Source organism: Equus asinus, chromosome X (genome assembly GCF_041296235.1).
Source record: "Equus asinus isolate D_3611 breed Donkey chromosome X, EquAss-T2T_v2, whole genome shotgun sequence".
NCBI lineage: Eukaryota > Metazoa > Chordata > Mammalia > Perissodactyla > Equidae > Equus > Equus asinus.
In genome coordinates, this window is record NC_091820.1 from 106018206 (window position 1) to 106031821 (window position 13616).

Sequence of the window (13616 nt, forward strand, 5' to 3'; positions counted from 1 at the left end):
TCCTCCAGAACACTGGGAGTTTCTTAAAGGTAGAGGACGTTTAATGTTAATTGTTAGATTCCTATTGCTCACCACAAGACCTGGCTGTAATAGTCAAATGAAACACAGTGATGAAATGCTTAGAATGATGCCCCAACAACATGAGAAGATAGAGAAATCCTGGAAATGTAGTGATATGAATATATCTTTATATCATCTACTGCCTCCTCTGGCCACAATAGGACTAGGTCCTTTCCTTGTACCCTGCACCACAGAAGCCATAGCCATCCTTTAGAGTCTATCTTGAAAGCTGAGGGAAGTGTAATCCTGTGAGTTTTATTCATGGGTGATAAAGAGACAAATTCCTATAAAGTATACAGAAAAGGATAATTAATTTTACTTTTTATTTTAGGTTCAACATTTTGTTCATAATTATGAACTATCTTCATCTCAGATGAATAAACATGTGATATTTGAATGTTGTCCCTATCACATTTCATTTATGTTGCTTGAAGCCTTGTTGCAGTGGTTGCTTCAGTATTTATATTGAATTTTTTAATAGTGAAGTGCCATTTTAGCTTTGCTGTCAGAGTTAAGATAAGCATATATATGTATAATACACAGGAAGTCATTTATGGCTACAGCAATTTTTGCTTTTCATGTGTTTAGACTAATTAAAATAAATTATCAAGGTAATCAAAAATCTCCCAACAAAGAAAATCTCAGATCCAGATTTATTCACTGGTGAATTCTTACAAAAACTTACAGAATAATTTATACCAATCCTTTTCAAAGTTTTTCAAAAATTTGAAGAGGAAGGAACAATTCCAAACTCATTTTATGAGACCAGAATTACATTGATACCAAAGCCAGACAAGGACACTACAAGAGAAAAAAAGAAACTACAGGCCAATATTGCTGATGAATATTAATACAAAAATCTTCAACAAAATACTAGCAAATCAAATTCAGCAGCACATTAAAAGGATTATACACCATGACCAAATGGGATTTATCCCTGTGATGCAAGAATGGTTCAACAGATGCAAATTAATCAATGTGATGCACCACATTAACTGAATAAAAGGTAAAAATGATGTGATCATCTGAATAGATGGAGAAAAAATCATTTGACCAAATTCAACACCTTTTTGTGATAAAAATACTCAACAAACTACTTATAGAAGGAAATTATTTCAGCATAATAATGGCCATATATGAAAAGCCTACAGCTAATATTATACTCAATGGTGAAAGACTGAAAACTTTTCCTATAAGATCAGAAACAAGGCAAGGATTCCCACTCTCACCACTTTTAATTAATACAGTACTGGAATTCCTAGCCAGAGCAATTAGGCAGGAAAAGGAAATAAAAGGCATCCAAATTGGAAAGGAAGAAGTATAATTATCTATGTTCACACATGACATGATCTTCAATGTAAAAATTCCATGAAAAAAAACTGTTAGAATTAATAAATTCAGCAAAGTTGCAGGATACAAAATCAACACTCAAAAATCAGTTGCATTTCTATAGACTAACAATGAACAATCTTAAAATAAAATTAAGAAAACAATCTGATTTACAATAGTATCAAAAAAACAAAATACTTAGAAATATTTAGTTAATCAAAGAAGTGAAAGACTTGTAGAATAGAAACTAGAAAATATTGCTGAAAGAACTTAATGAACACACAAGTAATGGAAAGATATAAAATGTTCATGGATTGGAAGACTTAATACTGTTAAAATATCCAGACTAACCAAAGCAATCTAAAAATCAATGCAATCCCTACAAAAAGCCCAATGGCACTTTTTGAGAAACAGAAAAAAAAAATCCTTACATCCATATAGACTCTCACAGGACTCTGAGTAGCCAAAACAATTTGAGAAAGAATGACAAAGCTGAAGGCCTCACACTTACTAATTTCAAAATATATTTTAAAGCTACAGTAATCAAAGCAGGATGATACTGGATAAAGATAGACATATATACCATTGGAACAAAATAGAGAGCCCAGAAGTAAACTCTCACATATATGGTTAAGTAATCTTTGACAATGGTGCCAAGACTACACAATGGGAAAAGATAGTCTCTTTAACAAATGGTATTGGGAAAACTGTATATCCACATGAAAAAGAATGAAATTGCACCCTTACACCATAGACAAAAATTAACTCAAGATGGATTAAGGACCTAAACATGACATCTGAAACTATAAAACTCCTAGAAGAAAACATAGGGGAAAAGCTTTATGACATTGGAATGGGCAATGATCCTTTGGATATGACACCAAAAGCAAAGATAATAAATGCAAAAATAGACAAATGGGACTACAGCAAACTTGAAAACTTCTGCACAACAAAGGAAACAATCAAGAGAGTGAAGAAGCAACCTACAGAATGGGAGAAAATATTTGCAAACCATATACCATATAAGGAGTTAATATCCAGAGTATATAAAGAATTTCTAAAACTCAATAACAAAAAATGAAATAACCCGATTAAAAATGGGCAAAGGACTTGAATCGACATTTTTGTAATGAAAATATGCAAATGCCCAACAGGTGTATGAAAATGCTCGACATTACTAATCATCAGGGAAATGCAATACAAAACCACAATGATAATGATACCTCACACCCATCAGGATGGCAACTATCAAAAAAACCAGGAGATAACAAGTGTTAGTGAGGATGTGGAGAAATTGGAACCCTTGCACAATGTTGGTAAGAACGTAAAATGATGCAGCCACTGCAGAAAACGGTATGGAGGATCTTCACAAAATTTAAATTGGAACTACCATGTGACCCAGCAATCCTACTTATGGATACCTATCCAAAAGAATTGAAAATAAGGGGACCAGCCCTGTGGTCAAGTGGTTGAGTTCACACGCTCCACTTCGGCAGCCCAGGGTTTTGCTGGTTCAGATCCTGGGTGCAGAGGTGGCACCACTTGTCAGGCCACATTGAGGCGGCGTCCCGCATGCCACAACTAGAAGGACCCACAACTAAAATATACAACCATGTACTAGGGGGATTTGGGGAGAAAAAAAAAACAGAAAAAAAAAGAATTGAAAATAAGGTCTTGAAGAGATATCTGTACACTCATGTTCATTACAGCACTATTCACAATAACCAAGATGTGGAAGCAACTTAAATGTCCATTAATGGATGAATGAGCAAATGGATAAAGATAATGTGGTCTATACACACAATGGAATATTATTCAGCCTTAAAAAAGAAAGAAATCCTGTCATGAGCTACAATATAGATTAATCTTCAAGCCATTGTGATAAGTGAAATAAGCCAATCACAAACAGATAAATACTGAATGATCCCACTTATATGAGTTATTTAAAGTAATCAAACTCACAGAAACAGAAAGTAGAATGTTGGTCTCCAGGGACTGCGGTAAGGGAGAAACAGGACTTGTTTTTAATCGGTGTAAAGTTTGAGTCATGCAAGATGAAAAAGTTCTAGAAATCTGTTGTACAACAATGTGCATATAGTGAACAATACTGTAATGTACACTTAAAAATATTAAGAAGGTAAATTTATATTATGTCTTTTTTACCCCAATAAAAAATATGATACAGATGTTCAAATTATGCTTTATAATTAACTTTACTCTTTACCAGAGGCCTTTCTGTGATGAAATTGGAAAGCGTATTTGTTGGGGAAGCAACTATCCTGTAATCTGCTGCCCCTCTCTGGGATTGCCCAATCCGTGCCCTGGGCCTGGAACATTCCCTTATATGGAAACCAAGTGCCAAACTGTCTCTTGGTCCAGGATTCTTCTTTCTTATTAGGGGAAATCTTTCCCTGTTTTGGGTGCACAGTGAACTTCCTTGTATTACTTAAGCATGTATATCATCATGCACCTGGCCAGCCCCACCAGTATAGCTGCCCCTTCCAGTAAAGGGATGAGGTCTTTGCCTGCAGCAGGAGAGTGTTGTGTGCAATTCCTTGCCCTGCCTCAGCTATTGGGAGGGACCCACTGGCCATGGGAGACTAGCACACACTACAGATACTGATTTTGCCACATCTCTTCTTTCTGTGAGTAAAGCTTTGGTCCAACCAGTGCCTTGTGTGCCAGCGTCTGTGGGCTCCTACTTCTGGTGGTTGGCATTATGATCTTTGCTGTCTTACATGTTGTGGGAATTGTCACCTGTGATTGGTACTTGGATCTTCCTGCTCCTCTATATCAATTGATGAGAAAAAATCTACTGAGTTTTGATGTGATGAAATTAAAAAGTGAAGTGTGTCTATATATTTGAAATAATCTCTTTTGAATCTGTGCTAAAACTCAATCAAGTTTTTAGGTCATCCTCTTAAGACTAGCTTCTCAAATGTTGGTCTGTTAGAATGTATTTTCAAAATACTGTTAATATAAAGCAAAATTAGTGGCAAAACCAAATTATAACCTATGTTTTCTTCTCTATGAGGTAGTAATAATTTCTGAAGGAACATTATGCTTTGTGAGAAGATGTGTTTAAAGCAGTGAATACATACTGTGTACTTGATTTACATTCTTTTCTCTACTAGGAAGAACATAGGTATTGTGAAATGTGGACCTTAATGTTTCTACAAAACAAAAATCTCTTTTTTAAAATTTTTTAAATTGCAATAACATTGGATTATAACGTTGTATAGCTTTCAGATGTACATTGTAATATATTTCGAATTCTGTGTAGATTACATCATGTTCACCACCTAAAAACTAATTATAGTCCATCCCCTCACATGTGAGCCTAGTCACCACTTTTGCCCTTCCTCCGTTCCCCTATGGTAACCACCAATCCAATCTCCCTTGCTTTGTGTTTGTCACTGTTTTTATCTTCTACTTGTGAGTGAGATCATACAGTATTTGACTTTCTCCCTCTGACTTATTTCACTTAGCATAATACCCTCAAGGAGCATCCATGTTGTCACAAATGGCCAGATTTCATCATTTCTTATGGCTGAGTAGTATTCCTCTGTGTATATATACCACATCTTCTTTATCTATTCATCCCTTGATGGGCACCTAGGTTGCTTCCAAGTCTTGGCAATTGTGTATAATGCTGCAATGAACATAGGGGTGCAGGTATCTTTATGCCTTTGTGTTTTCAAGTTCTTTGGATAAATACACAGCAGTGGGATAGCTGGATCATATGGTAGATGTATTCTTAATTTTCTGAGGAATCTCCATACTGCTTTCCATAGTGGCTGCACCATTTTGCACTCCCACCAGCAGTGTATGAGGGTTCCCTTCTCTCCACATCCTCTCCAACACTTGTTGTTTCCCGTCTTGTTAATTATAGCCATTCTGACCAGAGTGAGGTGTTACCTCATTGTAGTTTTGATTTGCATTTCCCTGATAGCTAACGATGTTGAGCATCTTTTTATATGCCTGTTGGCCATCCATATACCCTCTTTGGCGAAATCTCTGTTCAGATCTTTTGCACATTTTTTAATAGGGTTGTTGGTTTTTTTGTTGTTGAGCTGTATGAGTTCTTTGTATATTTTGGATATTAACCCCTTATCTGATATATGGTTTGCAAATATCTTCTCCCAATTGTTAGGTTTTGTTTTGATGATGGTTTCCTTTGCTATGCAGAAACTTTTTAGTTTGATGTAGTCCCCTTGTTTATTTTTTCTTTTATTTCCCTTGCCTGGTCAGACATGGGACTTGAAAATATGCTGCTAAGACCGATGTCTAAGAGCATACTGCCTATGTTTTCTTCTAGAAGTTTCATGGTTTCAGGTCTTACATTCAAGTCTAATCCATTTTGAGTTGATATTTGTGCATGGTGTAAGGGAATGATCTACTTTCATTCTTTTGCATGTGGCTGTCCAGTTTTCCCAACACTGTTTCTTGAAGAGACTCTGCTTTCTCCATTGTATGATCTTGGCTCCCTTGTCGAATATTAGCTGTCCATAAACGTATGGGTTCATTTCTGGGCTCTTGATTCTGTTCCATTAATCTGTGTGTCTGTTTTTGTGCCAGTACCATGCTGTTTTGGTTACTATGGCTTTGTAGTATATTTTGAAATCGGGGAGTGTGATACCTCCAGCTTTGTTCTTTTTTCTCAGGAATCCTTTGGCTATTCATGGTCTTTTGTTGTTCCATATAAATTTTAGCATTCTTGGTTCTATTTCTGTGAAAAATGTTGTTGGAGTTTTCATAGGGATTACAGTGAATCTATAGATTGCTTTAGGAAGTATGGGCATTTTAACAATGCTAATTCTTCCAATCCAAGAGCACGGAATATCTTTCCATTTCTTTGTGTCTTCTTCAATTTCTTTCAACAATATTTTATAGTTTTCGATGTACAGATCTTTCATCTCTTTGGTTAAGTTTATTCCTAGGTATTTTATTCTTTTGGTTGCAATTGTAAATGGGATTGTATTCTTAATTTCTCTTTCTGCTACTTCATTGTTAGTGTATAGAAATGCAACCAATTTTTGTATGTTGATTTTGTATCCTGCGACTTGACTGTATTCATTTATTGTTTCTAAAAGTTTTTTGGTGGATTCTTTTGGGTTTTCTATATATAAAATCATGTCATCTACAAAGAGTGACAGTTTCACTCCTTCTTTTCCAATGTGGATCCCTTTTATTTCTTTTTCTTGCCTGATTGCTCTGGCTAGGACTTCCAGTATTATGTTAAATAAGAGTGATGACAGTGGGCATCCTTGTCTGGTTCCTGTTCTTAGAGGGATAGGTTTCAGTTTTTTCTCCATTGAGAATGCTATTTGCTGTGGGTTTGTCATATATGGCCTTTATTATGTTGAAGTATTTTCCTTTTATACCCATTTTATTTAGAGTTTTTATCATAAATGGATGTTGTATCTTGTCAAATGTTTTCTCTGCATTCATTGAGATGATCATGTGATTTCTATTCTTCATTTTGTTAATGTGGTGTATCACGTTGATAGATTTGTTGATGTTGAGCCATCCCTACGTCCCTGGAATGAAACCCATTTGATCATGATGTATGATTTTTTTAATGTATTGTTGTATTCGATTTGCTAGTATTTTGTTGAGGATTTTTGCTTCGATGTTCATCAGTGATATTGGCCTGTAATTTTCTTTTTTTGTGTTGTCCTTGTCTGGTTTTGGTATCAGGATAATGTTTGCTTCGTAGAAGGAGTTAGGAAGCCTCCCCTCCTCTTCAATTTTTTGGAAGAGTTTGAGAAGGATAGGTATTAAGTCTTCTTTGAATGTTTGGTAGAATTCACCAGAGAAGCCATCTGGTCCTGGACTTTTATTTTTTGGAAGGTTTTTGATTGCTGTTTCAATCTCCTTACTGATGATTGGTTTATTCAAATTCTCTCCTTCTTGGTCCAGTTTTGTAAGGTTGTATGTTTCTAAGAATTTATCCATTTCCTCTAGATTATCCAATTTGTTGGCATATAGCTTCTCATAGTATTCTCTTATTATCTTTTGTATTTCTGAAGTGTCCATTGTAATCTCTCCTCTTTCATTTCTGATTTTATGTATGTGAGCTTTCTCTCTTTATTTGGTGAGTTTAGCTAAGGCTTGGTCAATTTCGTTTATCTTTTCAAAGAACCAGCTCTTGGCTTCATTAATTTTTTCTATTTTTTTTTTTTAGTCTCTATTTCGTTTATTTCTGCTTTGATTTTTATTATTTCATTCCTTCTGCTGATTTTGGGCTTTGTTTATTATTCTCTTTCCAGGATCTTCAGATGCACATTTAGATTGTTTATTTGGGATTTTTCTTCTTTGTTGAGGTAGGCCTGAATTGTTATAAACTTCCCTCTTAGACCCGCTTTTGCTGTATCCCATAGATTTTGGCATGTCATATTTTCATTTTCATTTGTCTCCAGGAATTTTTTGATTTCTCCTTTGTTTTCTTCATTGACCCAGTCGTTGTTCAGTAGCATTTTGTTTAATCTCCACATTTCTGTGGCTTCAAAATATCTTGTCTATATAAATAATAGAGATATGAAATTCAGCAGTAAATGAGTTCGGGATTATAATAAGCTAGATTCTTCTGTACTCTTCTTCAGAAAGTCCTTATTTTCAAGACTGATTTAGCTTTATTGCAAAAATAAGTTTCTACTTTCTCATTGTTGTGTAGGCTTTTATAAGTGTATGCTTTTCTGTTTGTTTTGACTAAAGCTAAATATACACCTATTCTATGACTTATCTACTCTATTTCTGGGTACATACATATCCAAGAGAAGAAAGGGCATATGTCCACCAAATGGCAAGTACCAAAATCTTCATAACAGCTTTATTCATTGTAGGCCCAAACTGGAAATTATCCAAAAGCCCATGAAGAGTGTAATATATAAATAAATTGTGGTATATACAATAGAATGTTATATAGCAATGAAAATGAATAAAATACTGCTTTGTTAAAATACATGAATTAATATTACAAATATAATGTTGAGTAAAAAGAGCCACTTATAAAAGAATACACACTGTATGATACCATTTTTATAAAATTCAAAACTGACAAAATTAATCCATTGTAACTGAAGTCGAAATAGTGGCTTCTTCTGTGGAGGGTTTCTGTAACGGAAAGTGGAGTGTCTACAATGGGAAGGGACACGAGGGAACTTTATAGGGTATGGATAGTGTTCTATACTGTCATTGGTATATATGTAATAGAACTGTACACTTAATATTACTATTCTTTACTCACTTTCCTGTATGTCAGTTCACTTCAAATTTAAAAAAAATAATGAAATGAACCACAGGCAAAAAAAAGTGAATGTTGAAAGTGTAGCAAATTTGCTAAAACAAACAAACCAAAAACTTGCTAAATTTGAGACAAAAAATAGTGCCTGTTTTTTAATTTCATTCAGATGCTCAGGAAATTCTTAAATTCATTCAGATGCTCACAGCTTTGACTCTGTGACAGCCTGCTGTATTGATGTTATTTTTATATGATATGAATGATTCCCACCAGTTTTTGTTCTCCCATAGGAAGCTGTGTATAGCAGACGTAACACTGATTCAGATCTAAGAAGATCTGGGTTTGAATACTGGGTCCTCCATATACAAGCTGGTTGACTTTAATATCATTTTAAAATTATAATTGTTATATTAAATTTTTCTCATTGTGTACAAGAGGAGAATCCCCCCTAATTATAGTACCTTAAGATGAACAATGTAAACATATTGGTATATTTTCATCCAATCTTCTTTTTTTCTGTGCATTATATTTTACTTAGCTGTTAAATAGTGTGCATTCAATGCTATGATGCTTTTCCATGTATATTTTTAGCGTTATCACATTGACATGTCTCTCAAGCACCACCACAATTATTGTTTCTATATCAAACTCTTTTATAAATACCATTTCACAGTCATCACATGACCCTATTTTCTTTTTACTTTGTTTTTTAAAGTGACCTTGTTATATTTTGATATAATCTTGCTTATTTATTTATACATTTAATTTTAATTCCTGACTTTCCCCACACAAATGTAATTTTCATGAGAGGAAAGGTCTTATATATTTTGTTCAGTGTATGATATGTTATAGGTGTTGAATAAATATTTGTTGAATTAATTAATTTTTAATTAATTGCTGAAAAATAATCCATTGACTGGAAATATATGTATAAATTCTCTTATTTGACACTGTTGTAAGAAACATTGTGATCAACACCCTCTAGCTTTCTCTCTATTATGAAATATTTTACAGAAGTGAATAGATATATCAAAGGGCATTAGTTTTCAGTAAGAAAGTCATTGAACTTTTTTAAATTTCAATGTTTTCATTTATAAAATGAATATAAAAATGTATGCCAATATCATTATCTGGGCTTGTTGAGATGTTCAAATGAGATAATAGATGGGAAGTCCCTTTTAAGTTACAGAGTAACATGTTCATAAAAGTACTATTATTATATCTTGAAAGTATTTATGAGTATGTATTCCTTTTCATATGTGATATTGATTAGGTAAAACTGAACTATGATACTGCAATATAGAAGGATCATCCAGGACATCATGCTTTAAGAAATCTGAATACTGCTGCCTTATAGAGTTGTGGGTGGAACAGGATCCATGTTACAAAGTAGCTTATAGGCTTTTTAAAGAAGCAGTAGTGTATGAATATATGCTTTGAGTGAACAAAATGCTAACTGATAAGACAGCAGTATACAACTGGTGCTGGTATGTGGACTAAGTCCTGGTGTTCATAGGAGACAGTAAAAGATGCTGTATTCTTGAGGTCATAGTAATGGGTGGGTAAGACTGGCATGACATAGGGATAAGGAAATGTGGTTATTTAAATTTGTGGTTATAGCATGAGCTGAGAAACTATTTTGTACTCTGAAGTACTGAGAATTTGAAGGTGGGAACTGAAAATAATAGCTGCATGTGAGAAATGAAGAAAGATGATTGACAGATCTGAGGAATTGAGTCCTTATATAAGAGGTGAGCAAGATGAATGAGTTTCCCATTTTTGTCTGAGAGAATTAGTATGTTCAAGTGAAAATTAGTAGGTAACTAGGTAACTGAAAGACATTCATAGAAATGTTCACTAGGCAGTTTACAGGGAACTTGAGCTCTGATGACAGGATAGGTCAAGCCTACAGTTCTAGAGAAGATAATTGAAGGTATGAGACAGAATTAAACAGGATAATTAGCTCAGAACAGTAATTCCACGGTCAGGAACTAAGGCTTTAGTAAATGCTCACATTTGGAGAAAGCTTGGGGGAAGCTAAAAACAACAGAGATGAAGAAATTTGAGAAGTACAAGATGAAACAAAATAATGAAATGTCTTGCAAAGTGAAAGAATGAAAGAACTCCAAGGTGGGCCTTGAGGCACCAATCAACAGTGCAGTGTCAAATGCTGCAGAAAATTTGAGATAGAGTACCAAAAAAGTTGACTGGATTTTCTGCTGAGGACATTAATTACCTTCAACAAAGCAGCTTTGGGGAATTGTGGGGTTAGGAAAAATGATTTTGTGAAATTAAGGAGTAGAAGAGTTATGGTTTAATGAAGACAAGTAATGTAGTCAATTACTATAATAAATAGTTTATTCACTCATTTATTCATTCATTCAACAAATATTTGATATCCCATTATGTACCATGTCCTGTACCACATGCTGGGCACACATGGTGCCCAAACTTAGACAGAGACACATATTTTAATCAAATATTCATACATATAAACTAAATTTGAATTCTAAAACTCTAGTAAGTGGTATGGGTAAGAAGTATGTGGTTCCATGAGACTACTGGATATGGAAATTTAAACTAGGCTCAGAATGATACTGTGAAGAAGTGATAACAGACTTCAGGGAAGTGTAAAGCATAAAGATGGAAGCTAGAGGAAACAACAATGTCAAAAGATTTTATTTAATTTTAAATAAACATTGGAGAAACTTATGCATATTTAAGGCAAAGGAAAAGGAGCTACTATAATATTTGTGTGTGTGTGACCAATTTGACTGCTTTTAGAAAGGACCTCAAAGAGTATCTGTACTCCAAAAGGATTTTAATAATTTCATGGTCAGAAAGTCAATTTGATCAATTTACCAGAGGAAACTCAGCTCTTAGGGATTGCTAACTCAATTCCTAAGAGAGTGATTTTTAAAAGCAAAGAGTATCAATATGTTTGTTAACACTAAGCAATAAAACTGCCAAGTGGAATACAAGACTCTTATTGACTAACTTGTGTGTTGCCTGTCCAGTGGGGAAATCAAGTCAATGTTAGAGAGTTGGCTTGATAAGAGATCAATGCAATGATTTCAAGAGAGAGTGTCTAGGTTAGAATTACCCACCATGGAAATAAACCTTTGTAGAAGGTGGAAATAGTAAGAAAGAAAACTCAAGTGGATCAGTTTAAGAACCCTATCAATAGACTGGTGGTACTACAACCTGATTCACTGAAATTTGCCTTTATTTCCAGTGCTGAGTAAAAGTCAATATGAAATTGAGAAAATAAGTTTATTGAGAAAGATTTTCCCAGGCAATAATTGCTTATCTCTTTAGTAAATACCAAGGTATTTGTGACAAACTCAAATTTCTATAGTGCTATTCAATTTGAAGTGTTTACACATAAATACACATTTATACTGATATGCATATACACCCACATGCATTCATTCCCATCGAACAGGCGTAGAAGAAAAGTCCTGAATCTTTCATCTGAATATCTTTAGATTGCTATTCTCCACAACTTTTAGAAACTATTCAGCAGCATCAGAGCCTAGCTGGGATGTAACCAAGTAAACTTAAGATCATAAGAAATTCTTACACCTATTTTTCTATTTGACTTGGGATGTCTCACCTTCTTCCCCTATTCTGACTCTCTATCTTTAATTACAGGTATACCAGAAGTCAAGTTCCACCTACTAATGGCTTTCTCCCTTCTGTTAGAGTTCCCAAACACGTCTCCAGCAGGTGTCACATTCACACAGATAAGTTTCCTAAACATATCACACAAGGAGCAGGTTACATTTTAAAAGTGTTTTCCCAGCCAATTTACTCCACCTCTTATTCCCTAGTCAATCAAGCTTTTCTGAGTTTCTTCAGGCCTTGAGTCCATATTTAGCTCTCTTTTATTTAATAAAGATCTGGAAGCATGTCTTTTCTCTTTATGCTAGCAAACACAATTATTGAAAATTTAAAGAAACTGGAAGAAAAATCTGGACAAAAAATGAATTGATGATGTCACAGACTACGTCTCAGTGACACACCTTAGGTTGAGTGTAGACTTTAGTTCTTTTCTCATCCCTTAACCTTGTTTAGGCTGGGTGCCAAAAATAATAGAAGTTGTGTGAAGGAAGTATGGGCAAACCCCACTAGGAAGGCTGATGAGAGCCAAAGATGCCTCCAGTATTTCCTTATTATTCATATGTTCATGAATGAATGGGTGAAGGATGGGCACTAATTTAGCTCTGCAGATGGACTAGTAGGTGAACAGGTCTACGAATGAACAGTTCTGCTTCAGTCTCTGATCTCTAGCTATCAAGTTGCCAAAGGCCTCCTTGGGTCTGATTCAGAAAATTTCTTCCACTCAGTTTCAAACTGTCCTGATCCAAGTTTTGTTGTAGTACCGTTTTCTCTTTTGTAAGGTACCATGGTCATGCAAATCCTAGCTCATCCATGACTCATTGTTTTTGACAAATAAAATAAAAATAAAAAGCAATGTCCCTCAAAATGTGCACCACAGACCCTGTAGGGGATGTAGTTGGTGCTCTATCCAGATCATCTTGGATCTCTTTTTTTCCTCCAGCTTAAATGTAGGTTTATTTATAAGAATCTGTAGGTAAAGCTCTTCTTTGGGAGACTGACTATTACTGAATCCACACACTAAAATAGATGCACACAGAGCTGGAAGTACCTGAGAGTTATCGCCCCTGAGTTGCCTTTAAGCCTGTCTTAAATGACAATGGGGGCAGCGTGCAAAAACCCAGCTCACTTGATTGAAGTTGAGACAGACTCTGAGGTGTAATTTATTCTCCAGAGCTCTCCATGGGATCAGATTGAGTCTGGGACTTTGCCTGAAACGTCACTCCTGCTTGACTTACCTTTCTCTTTACCATTTTCTCCTTCTCTTATTATTTTCTCCTGGGAACACTTTTTTAATAAGTGAATCCTTTTCTTAGGGTCCATTTTGGATACTACAACCTAAGGGAGACCCTTTTATCAGAGC